A 22,908-nucleotide genomic window follows, 5' to 3' on the forward strand; every position below is an offset into this window, starting at 1 on the left:
TGCACTAGACAGGATTCAAAACATTACAACGGTGTTTAGAAGCTTTAGAGAGAGGAAAAGACACCAACAAAGAAGGTATCTAATTCTGCACTACACAGGCCTCGAAACACCAACATAATGTTTTCAAGCCCTCCCAGTAGTGCTCCCAGTTCCTGGCAAGGTTTTGCACAACACTTGATTAAGTGGTGTTACAACACACCATGTTATGTTTCAAAACATCTCTGCATGATGTGTTTCAATACTCCAGCAAAGTTAAGGTTTGGTTTCCATCAAGTCAGTGGCAGCTCAGTTGCTGTAACACTTTGGTGTTACAAAGCACTTCATTTTACCAGTGTGCTTTTCTCACAAGGATTCAGAAGGAACACAGGGTGAAGGGGGATTAAAGAATGGTTGTGCCATTTATTCCCACAAAGCCCACTTGCAGGGGAAAGAGACACGGTGCGTCACCCATTCTTCCATTCCAGGCACCCGTCACAAAGCAGTGGATTACCCACTCACCAGGAACAAGCCAAGTTTATTGTTTGCCTTGCCTGCAACAGCTCTCGCCATCACATTCATTTTGGACTCCAATCTCCAAATTTGATGTAATTATTTTCTGGCACAATTGCATTAGTGGACACCAATCTTATTGTGAATTAAAATTATGATCATGAAGTGTGTGCAACCACTGTTGTCTGTAAACGTATGATTACAACAGACCCTTTCAAAAGCCAAAACATGTGGCTGGCATTCTCAGCAAATGTGAATGTAATTTGCAACATCGAACTGCATGTACTGTGTGTATCGAACTGAATACTGTATGTCTTAGTCACCCCCCAAAAAATCTAATAACATATCATTACAATTGACCCCTGGCATTGCACATCAGTATGACTCTGGTGTCATCTATTGAAGAATAACTAAATCAATAATTTAAACAAAGACCTCTTTTTTCTAGCTCCCAACCCACTGCCCTAAAACATTGCTCTCTCTCTCGCTCTCTCTGTGTCTTTCTCTCTGGTTTCCTCATTTTGTCTTTCTCTCTCTCCTCCCTCCTTCTCACTCTCTCTCTCTCTCACACACACACACACACACACACACACACACACACACACACACACACACACACACACACACACACACACACACACACACACACACACACACACACACACACACAGGTCATATATGCACCAGGCATGCTATTTACTGTAATAATACCTGTTGAAATGTGTATATTATATTAACTACAACATACTTAAAATCATTATTTTAGGGGACATAGAGGTGTCTTATAGTTGAAACAAAGACCACCAATAATCTTCACAAACCAAGTACTTAGACCAAATAGTATGCAATAAAACTGCATGAATACAAAGTCTTTGAAAAGGATGCCATAGTCTTTGTAAAATAGAACATGTGTTTCAGAATAATGGTCTACAAAGGCAAGAAGAGAGATAAATAAGGAATTACCTTCTTTTAGAACATGTGAGTGAATAAGGAGGATAACAAAACAGCAGATTGCAGCTCCCGTTAAAGCCCACGCTAGTCGGATGAGCTGCATCGTTGAGAAAAAAAAGTCTAAAATACCCAAAGGAGAGAGCGGTCTTCAGCAGCAGGAGTAGGCTACAATGACAAATCCATTTTTGATCCAATGCAGCAGTGTTGAAAAATGAAAAATAAAACAATTATCAGTTGACTAGTCCCTAAGGCGACTCTGTGGGCTTGAATTCAAAGTAAAATACAACATCGGCACAATCCATGAGAGAGACTTGATATGATCCCTTCAATTCCAAATGAATGCAACCTTTACGTTCTTTAAAGATAGCGGAGAGAAAAGTTCAAGTCGTTAGACCATCACTCACATAATTACAAGTGAGGGATTTTCTCACGGGCTATTCAAATTAACCTGCTTGTCACGGCAAATTCTTCTCTGGGGTTCGAACGCAGTGACTCGGATAGCCACACTCTCCAGGAAGCCTATATGAGACGGCTGCGCCACCGGACCACTTTGCAGCAATTCGGTAAAATTAATTTTGTTTCGATATTTACCGAATTTGAGATATCACTAAATAGACAGTAGCTGGTTTGCGATACGTCCATCTTCGCTGTTTCCAAGTTAGATCAACCTTCCTTGTAAATTCCCACAACTGATGGATATGAAGTCAAGATGAAACCACATCTAATAGGACCTCATTGCTCACCGACAACGCAGAGCATCAGGTCCAGTGCCATTCAATGCAAAGCCCCTGATAACTTGTGAAATGAATGATGGGAAGCTCGTGCGAGACACTGCTGCGTCACTATGCTGTTCACAGTTCCTATTGGGTTTGCCCGGTTCTAGGTTCACGAGCGACTTTCACTGCGCTCTACCTGGCCGTGACGTCCACGCCATTTAAAGTGTTTATCTCCGAGCTATTCCACAGACCGTTTACTATTGAGGGCAGATCGGGGGACATACAACAGTTAGCTGTTGCAAGCATAAACGGTGCAGGCTCAGATTTAAACATAGATATGTGTAGACGTTTAATGCATGGCAAACCACAACTAATTTGAACAATATTTACTGTAGTGCCAGTAAAATCATATTTTGGCTTGTAAATGGTATATGAGAAAGATTTAATTAAAAAGTATCATACAAATGGGCAGAAGGACACACTAATTCCCAGTCAGAATTGGGAGAAAGTCCACACACACACGCACAAACACACAGATTAATGCAACCAACCTTGCCAGAATCCTGGACAACAAGGACAAAAATGGAGCAGGTGAAAGAGGGGGTAAGATAAGTGTTGGAACATATGAAAATCAGTCAGGGAAGGACAAATGTATGAAATCATTACTAACAATTACTCATAGAGTTTGTATGTCAGTGCTATGTTACCTCTCTCCACTTGTACAAAGTAAATTTGAAATCAGAAGTTTAACACCCACAGTGTTACATTTAACACTTTCTTAGAAATTATATGTGACCCACCAAAAAATGTATAACTAACCAAACAGCCTACCCGGCCGCTCGGATGCACCCGCATGGTCCTAAAGCACACTGTTGCCTCGTTTTGTATCACATTTCAATGATACAGAAATTAACTCAACACGGCCAAGTAACACCAACACCACCAGACGGGTATCCTACGCAGAAAGCTAGATCTCCCCATTTTCTAAAGCTAACCAGCTTCAGTTAGTTTGACATTCCAGCTCAGGGTTAATCCGTACTACGACGATGGATACTGCTCATCCACTTGCCGCTAATTCTAGCAGGGTTTTAACTGCGTGTGCATGTCGCACATGGCTTGTTTCTTTAGGAACTCAAAGGATCTCAAGGGTTCCTCAAGTCACCACTCATTCTACGAGTGCATATTGGAAAGTATTTTTCATTACGTCACACATTGGGATATACTGTACCTACTCAGAATATGCTTGATTCCTGCTTTATGTAAATTAACACCTGCCACAAAGGCTCTTTGTTATGCTGGACATTAAAACGTTTGCCCTACTCATCAGCAATACTTTATTTTCAATATTCAGAAGATTTCCTCACATAATGTAGATTTTACTGGCCAAGAGTTAATATTCACTTCATCTTGTCTCAGCAAAAATGTGATATAATGAATTGGTCTGCTACATAATGTATTGGATTATGAACTGGTAATTCAAACGTTGGATGGTCTCTCTGGCTCTTTCCTTTTATTGCACTACTGTGTATTGTTAGGCTCTTTTCTTTTATTGCACTACTGCATATTTTTACGCTCTTGTCCGAAGCTACTGGTTATTGTAGCCCTTTACACATGTACCCATATAGGGTTGAAAATGGCATATTTGCGCACGGATAAATTGGAACGCAGTGTCTAGCAAAATGCTATAAATTATGTCAGAGCTCAGGCTCTGCGCTTCACAGCACTGTATGGGTTTTGACTGACAGTTACTCGGAACTTGAGCACCGCACGTAACATAAAGTTGTCCCCATCTCTCTCGCTAATTGGGTAACATTTGCAAATTTTTTGTTGTCTATGTGAGGTAAATGCTGTAAATTAAGAGGACTCGATTTGATAGATGATATGTTGAGGATTATAATAAACACTGTTTTGAAGTCATACAAGCAAGCCAAATGTGCACTTCACATTTCTATATAATTAAACTCATGTCATATACAGTGTCAACGTTTATGATCACTATGTTTGATGTAAAGTTATATGATGACATGACGTCATATCCGGAGTTGTTCTGAACAGAATGAGCCTATGTTTGTCTATTATGGAAAATATTCAATGATGCTTTGTTTTTCACCACCACCACCACCACCACCACACTACACTCATATAAAAAGCCAACAAGTGCTCAGCATATGTGGAACTGTTAGAAAAGCATTCCAAGTGAAGCTGGTTGAGAGAATGCCAAGAGTGTGCAAAGCTGTCATCAAGGCAAAGGGTGGCTCTTTGAAGAATCTCAAATATAAAATATATGTTGATTTGTTTAACACTTTTTTGGTAACTACATGATTCCATATGTGTTATTTCATAGTTTTGATGTCTTCATTACTATTCTACAATGTAGAAAATAGTAAAAATAAAGAAAAATCCTTCAATGAGTAGGTGTTCTAAAACTTTTGACCGGTAGTGTATATCATAAGGCCTTTATTTGAGGGCCTAATTATACCCTAACACAGTGGTGTCAGGAATCTCCTGGTTTACAGGCCTCATCAGGTCTGCAAATCACAACATGCCAGCTTGCAAAGTGATCTGTAATACCTATTGGAATCCAGACAGTTACGATATCCAACAAGTGGAATTGTTAATCACCTGCAACCTGCATTCAGAATGACTGTCAGGGTAGGGAAAATGGAATATTGGTACTACCTCAATCATCTTAACTGGAATAACCCTCTTAGTAACAGGTGCAATGAATCCAATTACTAACAGATTGGATTAGTTTAGAAAACGGTATGTTGTTTTTCTTTTGGGAGCATACAATTGATCCGCCAAGCAATGTACATGCAAAAACAGAGATATTAAGGTAAAACAAGCGATTCTGAAAATCTCGCTGCAATAGAGCATGCTGGGAAATATTATATATGGTTCTATGCAGAACACTTCTTTCCTTGTGAATAATCATCAAAGAACCCTTTCTACCAAAAACAGTTCTTAGAATGTTAAAGGTTATAGGTAGAACCATTTGCCATACAAAGAACCCTTGTCTTTCTTGTCTTCTTGTCTTTTTTGGTAGAACCCTATCCCTCCGCAAAGAATCCTTTTGGAACCCCTGTGATATGAGATTCAGCAAGTATCACAGACAGATGTTTCAACTGTTATAATTGATTAAATTATATCGAACCACATGTTTCTCCTTTATGCATCACTAAACAAATTAATCAAAACATTATAACCCACCCTGCACAAGGTGATTTATGTGTAAAGCACCCTATTTATCAGGTAGTGTTGGTTAACATATTTAAGTTCCCTCCACCTGCCTCATCTTCATATACTCACCATGTATTTATCTCCTTAGAATACCAAGGGCACTGATGGCTGTTCCTTTTATATGGGAGACGCTCAAATGTCATGGTGTCATTAATGTAGTCTACACGAACACTGGCAGGAATCTCAGAAAGTAACTACTTTTGAAAACTATTTAATACAGATTGGAGAAAGCAACTACTTAAAAAATTGTGAATACAGATTTTAGGAAATTACTACTTTTCAGAAACTATTGAATTGGCTGCCTTCAACTAACTGCAGGGCTGTATCTGGAACTGCATGTTGAAGATTTTGTACAGATAAGTTGTGATGCTAAACTCTCTTTCAACACGCCAGTAACAACATTTCCATCAACAGTTTTTATGCGAGTGAAGTCATACCATATGCAAAAATCATTACAGCTGTGATGGATACAGGTAGTTTCGTTACATTTTAATGAATGCCTACAGATAATTTGTTCGTTCAACAGTGGGATCTTTTTGTGCCGGTAAAGTTAATTATGCAAGAAACAGTGGTGGAAATGCATTTACAGTTGAAGTCGTAAGTTTACATACACCTTAGCCAAATACATTTAAACTCAGTTTTTCACAATTCCTGACATTTAATCCTATCCATTTCATCACATTCCAGTGGGTCACACGTTTACATACACTCAATTAGTATTTGGCAGCATTGCCTTTAAGTTGTTTAACTTGGGTCAAACGTTTCAGGTAGCCTTCCAAACGCTTCCCATAATATGTTTTTGTCCCATTCCTCCTGACAGAGCTGGTGTAACTGAGTCAGGTTTGTAGGCCTCCTTGCTCGCACACGCTTTTTCAGTTCTGCCCACACATTTTCTATAGGTTTGAGGTCAGGGCTTTGTGATGGCCACTCCAATACGTTGACTTTGTTGTCCTTAAGCCATTTTGCCACAACTTTGGAAGTATGTTTGGGGTCATTGTCCATTTGGAAGACCCATTTGCAACCAAGCTTTAACTTCCTGACTGATGTCTTGAGATGTTGCTTCAATATATCCACATAATTTTACTTCCTCATGACGCCATCTATTTTGTGAAGTGCACCAGTCCCTCCTGCAGCAAAGCACCCCCACAACATGATGCTGCCACCGCCGTGCTTCACGGTTGGGATGGTGTTCTTCAGCTTGCAAGCCTCCCCCTTTTTCCTCCAAACATTACGATGGTCATTATGGCCAAACAGTTCTATTTTTGTTTCATCAGACCAGAGGACATTTCTCCAAAAAGTACGATCTTTGTCCCCATGTGCAGTTGCAAACCGTCGTCTGGCTTTTTTATAGCGGTTTTGGAGCAATGGCTCCTTCCTTGCTGAGCGGCCTGTCGGGTTATGTCGATATAGGACTCGTTTTACTGTGGATATAGATACTTTTATACCTGTTTCCTCCAGCATCTTCACAAGGTTCTTTGCTGTTGTTCTGGGATTGATTTGCACTTTTCACACCAAAGTACATTCATCTCTAGGAGACAGAACGCGTCTCCTTCCTGAGCGCTATGACGGCTGCGTGATCCCATGGTGTTTATACTTGCGTACTATTGTTTGTACATATGACCGTGGTACGTTCAGGCATTTGGAAATTGCTCCCAAGGATGAACCAGACTTGTGGAGGTCTACAATATTTTTTCTGAGGTCTTGGTTGATTTCTTTAGATTTTCCCATGATGTCAAGCAAAGAGGCACTGAGTTTGAAGCTAGGCCTTGAAATACATCCACAGGTACACCCCCAATTGACTCAAATGTCAATTAGTCTATCAGAAGCTTCTAAAGCCATGATATAATTTTCTGGAATTTTCAAGCTTTTAAAGGCACAGTCAACATAGTGTATGTAAACTTCTGACCCACTGGAATTGTGATACAGGGAATAATAAGTGAAATAATCTGTATGTAAACAATTGTTGGAAAAATTACTTGTGTCATGCACAAAGTAGATGTCCTAACCGACTTGCCAAAACCATCCCAGTCTCAAATCTCTGGAAGACAAACAGGTTTCCCTCAAGAATTTCCCTGTATTTAGCGGCATCCATCATTCCTTCAATTCTGACCAGTTTCCCATTCGCTGCCGATGAAAAACATCCCCACAGCATGATGCTGCCACCACCATGCTTTACTGTGGGGATGATTTTCTCGGGGTGATGCGAGGTGTTGGGTTTGCGCCAGACATAGCGTTTTCCTGGTCTCATCTGACCAGAGTACTTTCTTCCGTATGTTTGGTGAGTCTCAAACGTGCCTTTTGGCACTTTTTTGCTTAGTTTAACCTGGTGGCCAGCTCTAGGAAGAGTCTTGGTGGTTCCAAACTTCTTCCATTTAAAAACTATGGAGGCCACTGTGTTCTTGCAGACGTCTTTTGGTACCCTTCCCCAGATCTGTGCCTTGACACAATCTTGTCTCGGGACCCTACGGACAATTCCTTCCACCTAATGGCTTGGTTTTTGCTCTGACATGCACTGTCAAATGTGGGACCTTATATAGACGTGTGTGCCTTTCCAAATCATGTCCAATCAATTGAATTTACCACAGGTGGACTCAAATAAAGTTGTAGAAACATCAAGGATGATCAATGGAAACAGCATGCACCTGAGCTCAATTTCGATTCTCATAGCAAAGGGTCTGAATACTTACTGTTTGTAAATCAGATGTTTCTGTTTCTTCTTTTTAATACATTTGCAAAATTTCCCCAAAACTGTTTTTCACTTTGTCATAATGAGGTATTGTGTGTAGATTGATGTGGAAAACAATAATTTACTGCATTTCAAAGTAAGGCTGTAATGTAACAAATGTGGAAAAAGTCAAGGGGTCTGAATACTTTCCGAATGCAGTGTATATGTAGCTTTTAGAATATTCACATGAAAATCTGTTGCCAATTGGATGAATACATAGCTATTGAAAAGGTTGAAAGCTGCAATTAATTTTATGATACCTGAAACTATTTGCAAAAATTGGAGTTGGACGCTTAGAAAAAACTACTTTGAATCTTTAGTCCATCTGAGGGTAAGTGTTCTTGTTTCAGATACACACCATACCATCTTTAAAGCGATAGTTTACTCTGACATTCCACCTACCTTGGATGTAGTTGATTCAAGAAGGTAGTTTTGGAATATTTAGTTTCCCTTTGACACTTAATAGCCATATTTTGTTACTGTTAGCATTCTCAGTAACACTTAACCTTAAACTGTTATTGTGCCTGCGCAATAAAATTGTAATTACTTTTGGAGCAATGTTTTATTAGTAAGTGGTTACATAATACTTTGGTAATTGTATTTTAATTGCATAGCAATGAGCTGAGAGTTTTTGTATGTACCGTACTCAAGGTATAGTGACTGTTCTTTAATCCACTTATGCAATAACTCCATTATTATGCAATTATAAAAGCAATTTCCTATGTCCTTTGTAACAACAATGTTGCTATTGTAATAATCACAGAGTTACTACACATGTATAAGAACTTGATGTCAAGTGTTACTGTATTACCTTATGTCTCACTCATTATGAAATATACGTTTGTTAATCATTTTGAAGCTGCAAAAGTGGTCTACTCTATTGTTGAGGTGAGTCCATGTCCCTCGTGTATTTAATTCTAGTCTATATTAAGATTCATATCAAAGAGCCCTCCAAACCATGTGCTTTTGATCAAATATTTTCACTAATTCAAATAACTGTTGTAGTTTTTGGTTCTTCATCATTTGGCAGCCTTTAAATGAATATGATTTAGTTGCTATCAAATAACTTGCATACATTAAATACCTTCAAATATTACTGGGTTTTCTGAAAGGTATTCAAAAAACGTTCAACTATTATTAGTTTTTCTGAGACTTTTATTTGAATATCAAAGAAAATACTTGCCTTTTAGTTGAAACTCTATATTAACTATATGCGACTACCTTTAGTGTTTGAAAAGATGGTATTTTCAAATAAACTACAAAATACGACTATTTTCTGCCCACGTCTAGGCTGGATATCATTAATACATTTTGACAACGAGACACCCAGAGTGCCAAGTACTGCATAAGGTATAGTAGTTTTGTCAATGGCCATAATATTATAATACACCATAAAGATGAGGCCTGTCATCAACGTGCACTGGAAATACATTTAGAATTGTCCAGAGAGGTGAGGTGAATGTTTGGGCATAATGCTTATGTACAGGTGTAGGATTTTAATTTGATCATGCTGTTGCGATGCAGTACATTTTAAAAGTGTAGTGTATTTTAGGTTTTAAAAGGCTTCTGAAGTTTTGAATTTCCACCAAAATAATGTTACACTTAATTTTTCATTACAAAGCATGTATCAACCCCTACACATTTCTATTAATTATAAACCACGTACAAATGCACATTTCCTGTTGCTGCAGGATTATTTTCCTGCTCTAGCAAACTGGCTCAAATTAAGATCCTACGACAGCATCTTTGAAGTTTTGTGCCTAACAAAAGGTTTACAGTCACAAATATGCAACTGTACACTGTAATGGAAAAGTGTAAATTATACAGTAATTGTGGGTATTTATCAACAGTAAAATACTCTGAAGTGTTTTACTGCAGCATATTGTAAATTATGGTGCATTGTTGGAAAATGTTGTGGTTGGGGGAAAAATTTCTTTATTTTGAATGGTACTGTAATTCCACCCCACAGAATACAGTACTGTGTTGTTTTGTTAATGACATTAAGAGTACGTTACCCAGGAGTCAATGCAGTGGTCGGAGAAAGTATGCCTAGCATGGGCGCACAGTGATTTTGATAGCTGAAGTATCTGTTTATTGAAAGCAGTTAAACCTACACCCCAGTTTGTGATTAAACAAGGAACAAATATGACAAGTACCAGACCATATCTTTGGAGCGCCAAAAATGTTTTGACCAATTGTTGTATTGTTGTTTCTGGCTCATTAACATATTTTAGGTGTGTGTTGTAAGAAGCTATATTTGCTGCACCCATGAGTGAGAATACTGTACCAATTTAACTGATATGTGGTTATAGTGTACAATCAAGTTGTATAGTGGACAGATTGAATTGACAGGAAGTCTTAGACACCAGCCCATTACCTGGTATGTTATGACTCTAGTTTCTCTTCATTACACACAACCATATGTGGTGGAGATTTATGGGGATTGAGTCCCCCTTTCTACTCTCTCTAGCTATCCTTTTAATTGGACGAATGAGGAGGCAGCAACGGTAACAGTGGCTTGACCACGACCGGTGCAGTCTTTCTGGTCCAGCGGACAATGCCGGAATCACTGGGGAAGACGGAAGGGTAACAGTGGCTTGACTGCGGCCCAACCTGACTCCCCAGTCCACAGACCTGCACGGTCCCCACCCCAAGCATCCAGCACCGGACCAGCTGCCTGAGGAGACAACAGACTGCAGGCTTTGAGGCGAGTAGAGTTCTGCCGAAACGAGTCTTACTCCATCTACCCTTGGCCTGGAGCCCTCCTCCCCTGCCTTTCTTTTTTCCATCTGCCCTCCTCAGGCAACCACCGACCAGACCAGGACCAGCTGACCGCGAACCACCCGGAGCAGACTAACAGAAGGAGAGACCAGACACCATCACCACCCAAACCAGCAGCGCTAAGGAAGGACCAAAGACACCAACATACACCTGGAATGAGCAGACTACAGAGGAGTGCCTCCATTTACCTCTGGGTCACGGGCTCCCAGGTGTGTCTGCTAAATCTGAGGTTTGTCCTTCCTCCCCCTGCAGGACCAGAGCAGACCAATGACCAGACATCATCCAGACCAGAACCAAAACCACCACCCCCCATCTGAACAGGAGTGATGCGCCACTACAACACAGTGAGGCTGACGCTAATCCCCAACGAGGAGGCTGCCGAGGATGGAGCCGCCAATCACCGGGGAGCAGCAGGAGCCGCAACAACAACAACAATAACAATAACAACCGCCAAACCAGAAATCATGACCCGCCTGGAATTACGCAGGGCAGTTCTCTAGAGAGGTATAGGCTTTGTGCCATCTGACATCAACTGCCTAGTGAAACCCTCAGTGCCACAAATCATTTGAAGCCAATTTCAAGTTACTAGAACAGTTTTGGTTCAAATACAAAAATTGTAAAGTTTACAGTAAATCCACTCTCAGACAATTACAGTCCAATTTCACAACAAAGGCATCCAACAGTATGACATAGAAGTCAGCGGCTAGGAGGGCCCTGGACGAAGATGATGTCTGGACTGGGAAACGTAAATGGCTGGTTCAGTTAAGACCAGACCCAACAGGAGTGGGCGGAGTCCAACATCTGCCCAGTACAATCACGCTGGAGAAATACATGGGCTCCGTCCACTACTATGGCATGCCCAAACTGTGCAGGAACTGCAACCAACTGACCCTTCTGGCCGCAGCCTGCACAGCCATAACCTGTAAGATTTGTAAAGACATACATCCCACCTTAGACTGTACCTTCACACTCCCTGCAACTTTGCGGGAAAGGAGGCCACTAACCCTCATCCCAAACCCACCTCCACCAGACAAAGACCCAGAACGAGAACCATACCGAAACATTTCCACAGGCACCACACAAGATCTCCCATAAATGTTCCCCACCCCTGCCACCACCCAAGATGTCCCAGAAATGTTCCCCACCCCTGCCACCACCCAAGATGTCCCAGAAATGTTCCCCACCCCTGCCACCACCCAAGATGTCCCAGAAACAGCCCCCACCCCTGCTGCCCCCCCCACATCTGCCCCCCCCCCCCCACACCCCCCACCAAATCCTTTCCTAGCCATCACCTACTCCAAGCCCCTGGCCAAAGGAGATCTGATTTGGAGAGAGGCCATATATCCGGAAGAACCCCACGGCTCACAACTCCAGACAACGACCCAAACGGAAAAGACTAGACAAACAGACCAAGAAAAGACCAGACCAGAAAACCATCCCAGAATCTAAAGCCAGATGCCAATTAACACAACTCTCCCTCATAGACCCCTAACCATAACACCCCCTTCCCACCCCCAGTCCATTACTTTCTCTGATCGCACCTCCCTGCCGCTTATTGTTCCTGATCTTCCCTCCTCCCACCACCAACTACCCTTGACGCACCTTCCATAACCTCTACTGCCCTTGACTCCTCCCCCTGCTCCTTAGTGACCTAGATCCACCCCCCTTAGCCCTTCCTGCCCCTGACCCCCCAGACCCTCCAAACTCCCTTCACCCCTCCCAGCATCCCCAATTTTAGCACCACGTCAGTACCAGGGGCCACCAGGCAGTCAGTGGGAAGACATGCCAAGAACCATCCAACAACATAAACGATCTGCTAGAGGCCCTCATCCACCTCTGCAATGACATGATCAAACCCGGACCTCGACTCCCCAATAACCCCTCCCCATTACCCTGACAATTTTTTTATTTTTTATTTCACCTTTATTTAACCAGGTAGGCTAGCTGAGAACAAGTTCTCATTTACAACTGCGACCTGGCCAAGATAAAGCAAAGCAGTTCGACACATACAACAACACAGAGTTACACATGGAATAAACAAACATACAGTCAATAATACAGTAGACAAAGTCTATAAACAGTGTGTGCAAATGAGGTAAGATAAGGGAGGTAAGGCAATAAATAGGCCATGGTGGTGAAGTAATTACAATATAGCAATTAAACACTGGAGTGATAGATGTGCAAAAGATGAATGTGCAAGTAGAGATACTGGGGTGCAAAGGAGCAAGATAAATGAATAAATACAGTATGGGGACGAGGTAGTTGGATGGGCTATGTACAGGTGCAGTGATCTAACAATACACTCATAACATAAATACTCACTCCAGATGGATGGTCACAGTTGCCTCAACACTAGGGAATCCATCCATAGATAGCACAAGGTACATACAGAGAACTTCCAGCCTTGCCACCACATCGCTCCTCCTCCAGCACCAGCCCAGGCCATACCATCCACCACACCCTGCTCTCTCTCCGTCCCTTTACCCCCCCCCCCCCCCCCATTCCTCTACACCTATCCCTCTCACAGAACCAGGCCAGAACCAAGAACCATTCATCACTACACCAGAAGAGGCACGGAGGAAGTTCCAAATATCTCGACCTACACCCAGAGCGAGCAGGCCACAGCGGAGTACCATCACTGACCTCCGGATCTTGGGCTTCCAGGTGTGTCTACTTGCTCCTCAGGTTATCCTTCCTCCCCTCTGCAGATCCAACACCAGTCCCAGTTACAGAACCAGACCCAGTCACAGCACCAGAACACCGGCCCGAGGTCAAGAGGAGGAACCAAACAACAGATCTTCCCCCCTGAGAGAGAGGAGCACAGGGGAGTGCCACCACTGATGCCTGGGTCTAGGGCTCCCTTGTGTGACTGCTTGCTAGTCAGGGTTTTATTCCTCCCCTCTGCAGATCAAGTACTAATCCCCGCAACAGCACTAATCTAGATCATGGTTTCCAGCACCGGTCCGAGACCACCAGATGAGGCGTGGAGGAGGGATCAAAGATCAGACCTTCACCTGGTGCTAGCAGGCCACCATTGACCTCTCGGTCTAGGGCTCCCTTGTGTGTCTGCTTGCTCCTCAGGGTTGTGCTTCCTCCCCTCTACAGACCCAGATCCCGAACCAGCACCTGCACCAACCCATGGTTTTCAGTCCCAGCCCCTGCACTGTTCCCACTTTCCAGTCCCAGCACCAGCCCCTCTGTCAACCATGGACAAAGCAGCAGCCACCACAAGTATCACCCCAGCCAACGGCTTCCAGCCCCTTCCCCTCCCTGAATAAAAGGACACATACAGACCATCAACCACTCCACCAGACCAACCACTCAACCAGACCAACCACTCCACCAGACCAACCACTCCACCAGACCAACCACTCCACCAGACCAACCACTCCACCAGACCAACCACTCCACCAGACCAACCACTCCACCAGACCAACCAACCAAAAACACCAAAACTCATTCAGGGCAAGATCTATTCTCTAACACTGTCAAACAAAAGCAAGCAAACTGTAGAAGAAGAGTAAAAGTTACAATTCCTTATTTGAAGTTGCTTATTGATTGTTTATGCTTGCTTTTGTTGCCTTTTTTCTTGTCTATTTTTGATTTAACAACTGATTGATTTCTTATGATTTGTTGACTTAACATTTATTGAATTGATTGAATACCTTGCTTTGAACTTTTAAAAAAGCAAGCATTTGAATTATGTATGACTTATGTATAACCAAATAAAATGACTAAACCCAGAGTGAGCGGACCACAGGGGAGCGCCACCACTGACCCCCGGGTCTAGGTCTTCCAAGTGTGTGTGCTCTCTCCTCAGGTTGTCCTTCCTCCCCTATGCGGATCCAACACCACAACAACAGACTTGGGGTGGAAGAAAGACCAAACATCTAACCTTCACCTGGAGCGAGCAAACCAGAAGGGAATATCACCACTGACCTCCGGGTCTAGGGCTTCCTTGTGTGTCTGCTTGCTCCTCAGCTTGTCCTTCCTCCCCACTATAGACCCAGCACCAACCCAGTTTGCGGTTTCCTGTACAACGCCAGACCACCAGACGAGGCGCGGAGGAGGGACCAAACATCAGACATTCACCCAGAGCGAGCAGACCACAGTGGAGTGCCAACATTGATCTCTGTCCAGTCTCCTCTACAGTCCCAGATCCCAACCCAGTACTTGCAGCAGCCCCAGTGTTCGCAGTCCCCAGTCCCAACACCAAGCCCAGCACCAACCCATGGTTTACAGTCCCAGCACCAGCACGGTTCCCAGTTTACAGTCCCAACACCAGCACCAACCCTGACACAGCACCGACCAACCAGAACTGCCACCCCATCCAACTGTTGCCTGCCCAGATCACACCCCTTCCCCTCCAGCAACACAGACAGACCGCAAAACACTCCACCAGACCAAGCCACAACAGCAGCCCCAACCCGACACAGGACCAAACAACCACAAGTGCCAATTCAATTCCGAAGACACATTGTGGACTGACAATCACCTGATAGATTTTTCTGATTATTTTGGGATTAATTGAATGTTTTGTTTGTTTGTTTGTTTTTGCCTAATTTAAATTGTTTACTTATTGTTTATTATCTGGGATTTTAAATTAATAACTAATAGAATTTTTACTTGCTGAACATTTTAAACTGTAATTAATTTTGAAATGACCAAATAAAATGAGGCAGTCACTATTTGATGGACAGATGATTGTTACATGTTGTTTGATTGAATGCATTTGTATATTTTTTTTGGGGGGGGTAATTGTTTGTTTTTCTTTGGATTTTATTAATTAAGTTGGATTGATGATTTATTATCAGAATTTTTTCTGATTTAGAATTTTAACCAAATTTGATTTGACATTTTTACATGTAATGAATTTTTGAATAACCAAATAAATTGACCTTAAACAGTAACAGGAAAGGAGTTCTGGTTGAGCTGTGTACTGAGAGGGAGCTGAAGGTTTTACTCTTCGACGGAAGTAGAACAGAGTTGAGTTTGGGGGCAGTTTTTCCGTGTGTGGCCACTGCTCATGCTCTCAAAATGTTGAGAGCATGTTCTTCCCGGAGAAGAAACATTTCTGAGGTGAGCAGGAAGTTTATGAGATGGAATTATGTCGGGATGCCACCAGGCCACAAGCAAAGTCGTAAGAAGAGGAAATTGGGGCAGGGACATAGAAAGGGGGATTTCTGAGGAGGAATGGAGGGGAAGAAGAGGTTGGAGAATGAGAATGAGGAAAGCAGAGGTTGGATTTAAATTTGAGCAAGATGGCGATTAAAAATGGAGATGGGGTGTCGAAGAAGATTGGTGTCAAGTGCAAACAGTGAGCCTTGCTAGAGTTCTAGAGATGAAATGTTCTAGAGTTCTAGAGATGAAATGAAAGTGAATGAGGGCGAGTTAAGTGAGGTGGAACCCGGAACCCGAGCCTGGTATCAATGGACATAACAAAGTAGAATCTGGTCCAGTAGAAGTGACATTTTTGGAGAAAGTGGATCCTTGCCTTTTGGCGGATCCAATTGTGGTTTCAGGGTGGGTGGGAAAGGAGTTGGGTGCAGATAAATAAGTGAAGGTAACCTGTAGTGGACTTGTGATATTTGCATGTGTTTTTTCTGACGAGAGGGAGCAGGCAATCTGTGTCACACAACTTGGGTCAACGATCTGTTTCTTGCTTTGTCATTTGCTTTGCCATTTGAAAGGAGTGATTTCTGGGGTAGTGTTAAGTGTGGAGGTGGCGCAATTCAAATGGAAGATTCCTGGTGCAAAGCGGACCCGGAGGTGAGCGTGGTGAAACAGAGTGAGTCACTGTCAGTCCTTTTGAGTTTTGAGTCAGTCTTTACCTGACATGTTAGGATATATCAGTTATCCTGTTCGAGCTTTGTGCCGAATCCACTGAGCTGTTTCAGGTGCAACGTTTATTGTCATGTCGCAGCAGTTTGTAGGAGGGAGGTTCCAAGATGTGGGAAGTGTGCAGGAAGGCATGGGATAGAGGACTGTGTAGTTTCGGTGAATAAAGTAAACTGTAGGGGTGCCCATGTTGCTGGGAATCGGAAGTCTCTGGTGCGAGAGGCAGGTTGAGGTGGCATGACTCAGAGTAGTGCAGAAGGTGTCTTATGCTGAAGCAGTGAAGAAAGTAGTGAATTATGGGTCAAGGGTGAGTAGTAGATCTGTGCCAGGACAGAGGGATAGGCCAAAGAGTGATATACAGTACCAGTCAAAAGTTTGGACACACCTACTCATTCCAGGGTTTTTCTTTGTAGAGTAATAGCAAAGACATCAAAACTATGAAATAACACACATGGAACCATGTAGTAACCAAAAAAGTTTAACAAATCAAATTATATTTTATATTTGAGATTCTTCAAAGTAGTCACCATTTGCCTTGATGACAGCTTTGCACACTCTTGGCATTCTCTCAACTAGCTTCATGAGGTAGTCACCTGGAATGCATTTCAATTAACAGGTGTGCCTTGTTATTAAAAGTTAATTTGTGGAATGTCTTTCCTTCTTAATAATGCATTTGAGCCAAGATAGCCCTATTTGGTAAAAGACCAAGTCCATATTATGGCAAGCTCAAATAAGTAAAGAGAAATGACAGTCCATCATTACTTTAACATGAAGGTCAGTCAACCATCAAGATCTATGATGAATCTGATATTAGACCGGTGGAAGTCTGTCCTTTGGTCCAAATTTGAGATTTTTGGTTCCAACCGCCGTGTCTTTGTGAGACGCATTCTGTAGCAATATGCCGTCCCATCTGGTTTGCGCTTAAAATGACTATCATTTGTTTTTCAACAGGACAATGATCCAAAACAAACCTCCAGGCTGTGTAAGGGCTATTTGACCAAGGAGAGAGATGGAGTGCTGCATCAGATGACCTGACCTCCACAATCACCCGACCTCAACCCAATTGAGATGGTTTGGGATATGTTGGACCGCAGAGTGAAGGAAAAGCAGCCAACAAGTGCTCAGCATATGTGGGAAATCCTTCAAGACTGTTGGAAAAGCATTCCTCATGAAGCTGGTTGAGAGAATGATAAGAGTGTGCAAAGCTGTCATCAAGGCAAAGAGTGGCTACTTTGAAGAATTTAAAATATAAAATATATTTTGATTTGTTTAACACTTTTTTGGTTACTACATGATTCCATATGTGTTATTTCATAGTTTTGATGTCTTCAATGTACAATGTAGAAAATAGTAAAAATAAAGAAAACCCCTGGTATGAGTAGGTGTCCAAACTTTTGACTGGTCCTGTATAGATATAGGTATCTTTTTGTTTGTATCACAAAGTATAATGGATTTATATCATAGTCCAGTTGGGGGCGGTAATACAACAAATTACATTTAATTTAATTTCATTATTCGTTTTTATTTGTTTTTTGTTCTTCTTCTTTTGACTATTGGATTTTATTTTCCTTTTGATGTGTTCTAGCTATGAGATGATGATTTCTTGAGCTGATGACTTGATTTAATTGCTTAATATTTATTGACCCTCCCGAATGATTGTTTATCTTATAAACTTGATTGATATTTGAATTTTGTATTGACTTGAGAATAACCAAATAAAATGACCTCAAACCTTAAAAGGTTGAGCATTTTGCATGTGCTTTTGGTCTGTAGTCGCTGCCAGTTAGGAAGCTTTTATTAAAGTCTCAAGAAGTCCAAGTGAAAACACCAAATATTCATTAATATGCTGTAATGTGTAAACACTTTACCTAGCAACCAACCTGCTTGCACCAATCCATTGTAATTACAGTTAAATGCAGGTGTGCTCTCCACCGGCTCCCAGGCCTCCCGGTGAAAACCACATGCCAATTAAATGCCATTAGTCAAGAGGATTCTCACACTGCCACAAATTAATTGCATAGTGCCTAGAGGAACAAAAGACAGAAAAGAAAGAAAGAAAAGAAAGGTGTACTCTAATCTTCAGTGTACTGTTACTGCCTCTACAAAGCCTTACTCTAAACCTCCCCATTGGTTGGTGCCTGGGATAATTGTAATAAATGCACCATGCTCCCCATTTCAATAAATCCAGTTTTTCCGCAAAGCACCCGCACTAATTTACTGTGTGCAATACACTCACATTTACATACATTTTATGGTGATGGAAGTGTATGCAGATTGTTTGCATATTCCATTGAGAAAATTATGCAGTGGATTCTTTCAGCAATATATCAGCAATATGGTCTGTGAAATATCACACATTTCCATGCAGTTAATCATTTCATCCTCACACATAGTCTACCCTTGAAACTTTCTGCAGTAAGCGTAGGACACTCAAATCTAGTTCAAGTCGACTGCTCTGAAAACTGCCTCGGTTTCCTCATGCCAAGAAATCTGTAAATGTCAGAGACATGGAATGCAATAAAATACACCAACACGTGGAGGGTTGGACAGTTCCATTTCCTTCATGATTTCAAGATGGATGACGTCTAAGTGTCCAGGTTGATGTCTCACTTTCGGTTCACATGAAGTAAGAGGCCATTGATGGACAGCAGAGTTAGAGTTAATCAATGAGAAAAAAGCACAGGCAATAATAACTCCTGCAAGCCCGGAGACTAGTTGATAGAAAAGATCACAATCAAAGGGTGGCTGGGAACATTGATGGAGTTTCCGCGACAGATCCGGAACTGTTGAAGGATTCGATAAGCGTCTGGGCCTCTCTTAACTCTCCTGTCGTGAAAAGCTTTGTGATCAATCTTCCTGCTCTAATTTAGGAGTAGCAGGAGGTGGTTGGATAAAATGGCTGGTGGTTAAATCTGTAGAGATGGGCCCCAAGAGTCTGTAGCTAGAATTCTTGCAATGCTTACTTTCCCTGTGTCCTTTCCATCACAGCCACTACTGAGACAGGATTAGAGAGGTGAGTGTTATCTGGTGGAGGCCTATCCAGTGCTGTCTGTAATCAGTGGTCATGGGGGGAGATACGACTACTGGGACTCATCAACTGTCCCCTACCTGTACCCTACAGAGAGCTCTGCATCTAACAGCATTGCAATCGTTATCCATTTTAAAGTGGTAAGATGAAATTCACTTCATGAACTGGAAAAACATAATTGAAACGTATGGACTCTTCCCAATACATTAATAGAATTCCAATTTAAATTCTATATTTAATGTGTTGAACTATAATTGACCCCACTGTCTATTTACTGTAGCCATCCTTTCCCATAACACTGTCTGCCTCCTTGTCTCCCGAAGGGCACACCAGACTCAACTTTATCAGGGCAAGGCCAGATGCATCCTGGGTAGTTTTAGCCATCCAGAATCAACACAAGACTTTGTGGGATGACAGATCAGAGGTCTCCCAGGAAGCTGATTGTGCCCCTTCCGGTTCCTGTGGGGCTAGAGAAGCCTGGGCTGTAGCAAAGACTCACAAGGGCCCGAGGGGCAGCACTGGAACATATGGTAATGTGATGAGCCGAATGAAACAGTCACACTCTATTGCTTGCTAGGTATGTGGCTATTTCTTGACTATGCCATTCTGCAGAAAAGCAGACTGTTTGGCAATAGTAGTAGTTAGACATATAGAAAGTATGTCAAGGGAATATACATTTATGTTGTTTATGTTTGTCACTTTTTTGGACCCAACAACTTGTAAATCCATACACACGTTATTGGACATAGGTTGGTGTGGGATAAAAAATGCATTATGAATTTACAACAATCACTAGACTACTCAGTCTACCGTAGTGGTGTAAGCCTTAGAGAACGTCTACACTCTACAGTATTCAATAGTCAACTGCTTAAAGGATTCCTGGGAATAAAGACAATAATTCAACCAACAGTAGACATTGACTGTAACTGAAACTGCCCCACACAAGGAGAAGTCATCTGCAAGGTATCATCATGATTACATTTCTTGAGAAAACAATTGTGTTGACATTTTGATCCTGATCTTTGACAATGCTCCCATGACCTAAAAAAGTAAATGCTGGTTTGTTACTAGTATAGTGTATATGTAGAATTAGCTACAAGATTTTTGATTTTGGCCAAAATTGTAGATCTCTAATCTACAGATCCTTTGCTCTGGAGAATTACCTTTATAACGTTATTCAAATACATGTGCAATGCTGCCATGGAGACAGAGGCAGCGAAGCATGCGTGATTAGGCTATTCTACAGAGCTACAAAAGGAATCCTTTTTTTCCCAAAGGATGAGTAACAGTATTTGCTATGATACTTTCATAAGAAAACTATATTATGACACACAGTTATTAATAGCTAGCCCAACAATCAGTATCTTAATCTTGATATTCCACTGGGCAACATTCACACAAACCATTCTGTATTTCTATAATTTGACCCACGTTATAATGACAGTGTACTAACTATTTAACGTTGCACCTCTGAGATAATGGAAAATGCTGTGAATGCTATAGTTCTGCTGGTTCAGAGAAGTCAGTGGTGTAAAGATCTTAATTCAAAATACTTAAAATAACTATGTAAGTAGTTTTTTGGGGTATCTGTACTTTACTTTACTATGTACTGTATACCTTTGGCAGCAACCTCTGCTCCAAGAAGTAAATAAGTTAAATGAGTTAGCTAGCTAGTGCTAGATTTGGTCATGGGCTCTGAGATTAGGCGACACAGTAATAGCTAAAGCCTAACAACTAAGCCGATCCGTGCTTTTTCTTCTATAAATTGAACTAGTCAACTGCAAGCTCTGTCAGGCATGCTCCCGCTCTCCCTCTCTGGTGCTCGAGGGTGCCAGACTGCCTATCATTACGCACACCTGTCACCTTCTTTACGCACACCTGCGCCTCATTGGACCCACCTGAATGCCATTATTATTTGATTGCCTCCCCTTTATCTGTCTGTTTCCTCTGTTTCATCCCTGTGTCAGCATTGATGTTGTTATTTTGTCCCCTGTCCAGACGCTGTTCCTGTTCTGGTTCATGTCCGTTATTTATTAAATGTTCTCGCTGTACCTGCTTCCTGTCTCCAGCGTCGATCCTCACAGAATGCTGACACCAAAATTGGAAGCATCAGGGAGGCATGTTGTTTTTGTTGGTGACATCGGGTCCGGGTCACTTTGTCGATGGAACCGGGGATGCCTCAGCTAGCTCATCGGGCTTCCACGCTCTAGCTGGCTCGAGAGGTTTATCATGCCCCGATGGGCTGGGCAGGCCCCCCTCCACGTCATGCTTCTGCCGGCCATCAGGCTCTCACGCCTCAGCCGGATCGCCAGGCTCCCACGCCTCAGCCGGTTCGCCAGGCTCCCACGCCTCAGCCGGTTTGCCAGGCTCCCAAGCCTCAGCCGGTTTGTCTGGCTCCCACGCCCCAGCCAGCTTGTCCAGCGCCCATGCCTCGGCCAGCCCGTCAGGCTCGCCCATGCCTCGGCCAGCCCGTCAGGCTCGCCCAGGTGGGACGCCGGGTGGCGCCCCTGGGGTGGTACTATCACGCCTGTTCCAGCTCTCCCTCTCTGGCGCTCGAGGGTGCCAGACTGCCTATCATTACGCACACCTGTCACCTTTGTTACCTGCACCTCATTGGATGCACCTGAACTCCATTATTTTATTGCCTCCCCTTTATATGTCTGTTCCCTCTGTTTCATCCCCGTGTCAGCATTGATGTTGTTATTTTGTCCCCTGTCCAGATGCTGTTCCTGTCCTGTTCCATGTCCATCTTCCTGTCTCCAGCGTCGATCCTCACAAGCGCATACCGCACTATGTTAACCAAAGATCCCATAGAGACAAGAGGCAATAACCAATCCAAACACCTGGGTGATAAATCGCCTCTGTCATCACTCAACCAATGACAATCATGACAGCACAGTAAATCACACTGCTGAAGAAATATGCCCCAATCAGCATGTAGCTCAATAAAATAAATCTTTGCCTCTTTGAGTGGAGCATCTGGAGTGTCTGCTCCAAAGATTGGAACTGTCTGGCTTACACCTAACTTCAAATATGTAGTAACTAAGACTTTTTATGGTAATGCCATATAAAAATATCAGGAAACATATTGCAGAGAATCTCAACTGTGCGTTTTAACAATCCAATTGCAAATCTGATCC

At 42.5% G+C, this 22,908-nt stretch overlaps 1 protein-coding gene across 3 annotated transcripts in view; it reads right to left on the reverse strand.

Moving 5' to 3' along the window:
• Positions 1-22,908, reverse strand: part of LOC139530246 (chemokine-like protein TAFA-5) — a 210,727-nt gene that overhangs the window by 143,532 nt on the left and 44,287 nt on the right. Inside the window, exon 1 of one of the 3 annotated variants that reach the window (XR_011665985.1) lies at positions 1,453-2,314. The exons of the other annotated variants lie outside the window; for them this stretch is intronic. The gene's annotated coding sequence lies outside the window, so the exon portion shown is untranslated. Of the gene's footprint in view, positions 1-1,452; positions 2,315-22,908 lie in introns of those variants that run through there. 3 annotated transcript variants of the gene reach the window in all.

The sequence above is a fragment of the Salvelinus alpinus genome, chromosome 9, assembly GCF_045679555.1.
Source record: "Salvelinus alpinus chromosome 9, SLU_Salpinus.1, whole genome shotgun sequence".
Taxonomy (NCBI): domain Eukaryota; kingdom Metazoa; phylum Chordata; class Actinopteri; order Salmoniformes; family Salmonidae; genus Salvelinus; species Salvelinus alpinus.